Here is a 3,530-nt window from a genome sequence, read left to right on the forward strand (position 1 = left end):
GAAAATCAGGCGACATCCTAGGGTAAAGTTTTAGGGGACACTGGTGATCCTGGAGGCTGGGAACCCATTTGGCAAGCCAACTGGTTGGCCAATCCTACCATCACTACCCTGACTTCAATCTCCTGTCCAAACCATCCTCTGGGAGTCAGTTCAGTTCAGTTCACTCACTCAGTCATGTCCAACTCTTTGTGACCCCATGGACTGCAGCACGCCAGGCTTCCCTGTCCATCACCAACTCCCAGAGCTTACTCAAACTCATGTCCATCTAGCTGGTGATACCATCCAACCATCTCATTCTCTGTTGTCCCCTTCTCCTCCTGCTTTCAAGCTTTCCCAGCAGCAGGGTCTTTTCCAATGAGTTAGTTCTTCACATCAGGTAGCCAAAGTATTGGAGTTTCAGCTTCAGCATCAGTCCTTCCAATGAATATTCAGGACTGATTTCCTTCGGGATGGACTGGTTGGATCTCCTTGCTGTCCAAGGGACTCTCAAGAGTCTTCTCCAACACCACAGTTCAAAAGCATTAATTCTTTGGCCCTCAGCTTTCTTTATAGTGCAACTCTCACATCTACACATGACTACTGGAAAAACCATAGCTTTGACTAGCTGGATCTTTGTTGGCAAAGTAATGTCGCTGCTTTTTAATATGCTGTCTAGGTTGTTCATGACTTTGCTTCCAAAGAGCAAGCACCTTTTAATTGCATGGCTGCAGTGACCATCTGCAGTGATTTGGGGAATCAGGGCTACCCAAACTGAACCAGCAGTCTTCTACAGGATCCAGAGCAAACAGTCTCCGCTGTGACCCAACCCTGGCTGCCAGTGCCTCCGTTCTATCTGTGCAGCTTCACCAACCTCCAGCATCTTCCCACCGTTACCTCCCACTCCTTCCTGCCTGCTCAGATCCTAGGAATCAGATTCCTATTAAATCTTCAATTCTGGACACTACTCCTTTTATTATACATGGATTGTGTCTTCCAAACAGTGTCGAGAGAGAAATGACATAGTCACAATGAAACAAAAATTAAAACCAACCAATTAGCCTACCAGCCAAAACAAATAAAAAACCCAAACATTTATATATGTATTGTCAGCTATCCTAACACCAAAGAAAAGCCTTCTTCTATAAAATAACCTCTCCCTCCTCTCCGTATACCCTTGTCTGGCTTGATTTCCCTTCAAGGACTTGCTAAAGCACCTGACTTGTATCCTTATTTGTAGTTTATCATTTCTTTCCACCCTCTGCAGATTGTCAGTTCTAAGGGAGCCGGGACTTGTGTCCTCAGTGCCTGTAACAGTGCCCAGCGTTGGGCACAAGATGAAGACTTCATACACTTATTGTGACTGGAAAAGCACCTGTTGAACCCCTTTTTGCTGTTTATTTTCAAGGCCACCTTTGAGATTCACTTTAACCTCATTTAACTCATACAGTGGGAAATGGTATACCCGTGTGCTGGACCCAGGCTGACTCTGGGATCCACACTATTCTCCACTTTTTCCATCCTCCAACATGTATGGTAGGTGACCATCATGTGTTTTCATCTTGTTCACGTTACTTCTGAGAGTTTCATATCCCCACATTAGCTTCACATTAGCCGACTGCCAACTGAAGAAAAATGCTCAACCAAAAAGTTGTGAGTTAAGTTTTATTGGGAGACCTTGCTGAGGACTATAGCCTGGGAGACAGCTCAGATAGATCCAAAGAATGGCTCCAATGAGGTAAGGGAGGGGCCGGCATGGAACCAAGCAGACCCCTGTGCTCCTCCCCCACCAAAGTACAAAGGCCCTCCCTGTCCCCTACCTCTTATTTATAGAAAAGCTGAAAACTTGCATGCTTCCTTGACTCACAAAAAAGCAGGCTCAAGCAGTTAATGATTAGGATCACAGAGTCACAGACTCCGTGTTGTTTTACAGATCCTATAACTGCCACCATAGAGGAAAAACTAACTACATGATAACCAGACTGTATCCATGACATAAACTGTTCCATGTTAAGCAGAACTGAGTCTATGGCTAACAAAATTCCAAGAACTGGCCTCAAGAGAGTGAGATTAACATTGTTGCTCATAATAATCGATATCTTTGTGAAAATCAAAATAATTATAGCTTGTTCTTCCCATATATGTAAGCAAGCAGGCAACTAAAAGTGTCAGCAAAGAGATGCTTCAAATCCATGTCTGTATCATTCACTCTAAGACCTCAATGCCCTTTCTCAGCATGAAGAAATTACAGAAGACTGACCTTCCTCCCTGATTCTATAGAAACAGAATGATATCTGACAGGGGGGATTTGCAAGCAGCTTTTTGCAGGAAACTGCCCTCAACAGGACGGAGAAGGCAATGGCAACCCACTCCAGTACTCTTGTCTGGAAAATCCCATGGGCGGAGGAGCCTGGTAGGCTGCAGTCCATGGGGTCGTGAAGAGTCGGACACAACTGAGCAACTTCACTTTCACTTTTCACTTTCATGCACTGGAGAAGGAAATGGCAACCCACTCCAGTGTTCTTGCCTGGAGAATTCCAGGGACAGGGGAGCCTGATGGGCTGCCGTCTATGGGGTCGCACAGAGTTGGACACGACTGAAGCAACTTAGCAGCAGCAGCAGCAGCAGCAGCAGCAGCAGCAGCAGCCCTCAACAGGAAGCCCTTTTCTTGTCACTTCAACAACGCTATGAGAAATGGAATATTTCCTGCCATATCAGTAAACAAGGATGTCACAGTCATTAACAATTGCAAAATCACTGCAGATGGTGACTTCAGCCAAGAAATTAAAAGGCGCTTGCTCCTTGAAAGAAAAGCTTTGACCAACTTAGATGGCATATTAAAAAGCAGAGATATTACTTTGCCAACAAAGGTCCAGCTAGTCAAAGCTATGTTTTTTCCAGTAGTCATGTGTAGATGTGAGAGTTGGACTATAAAGAAAGCTGAGCGCTAAAGAATTGATGCTTTTGAACTGTGGTGTTGGAGAAGACTCTTGAGAGTCCCTTGGACAGCAAGGAGATCCAGCCAGTCCAACCTAAAGGAAATTAGTCCTGAATATTCACTAGAAGGACAGATGCTGAAGTTGAAACTCCAATACTTTAGCTACCTGATGTGAAGAACTGACTCAATGGAAAAGACCCTGCTGCTGGGAAAGATTGAAAGCAGGAGGAGAAGGGGACGACAGAGGATGAGATGATTGGATGGTATCACCGACTAGATGGACATGAGTTTGAGTAAGCTCTAGGAGTTGGTGATGGACAGGGAAGTCTGGCATGCTGTGGTCCATGGGGTCACAAAGAGTCGGACATGACTGAGCGACTGAACTGAACCGGTGAGCTGGTGAGCCCTCAGGGTACTCAGGAAGGAGAATACCTGCCATCTAGGAGCCAGGAGACTGTAGCCACTCCCTACAGTGAGCCTCACGGGAGCTCAGAATGTAAAAAACACAGGATACTGGCCCCGATACCTGAGATGTATATGAAATTTCAGTGAGCCCAGAATCTTCCATCTCCCCATACCTAGGAAAGAGCTAAATTCCTTTACTTGGGATATCTGA

The sequence above is a fragment of the Ovis canadensis genome, chromosome 8, assembly GCF_042477335.2.
Source record: "Ovis canadensis isolate MfBH-ARS-UI-01 breed Bighorn chromosome 8, ARS-UI_OviCan_v2, whole genome shotgun sequence".
Taxonomy (NCBI): Eukaryota; Metazoa; Chordata; class Mammalia; order Artiodactyla; family Bovidae; genus Ovis; species Ovis canadensis.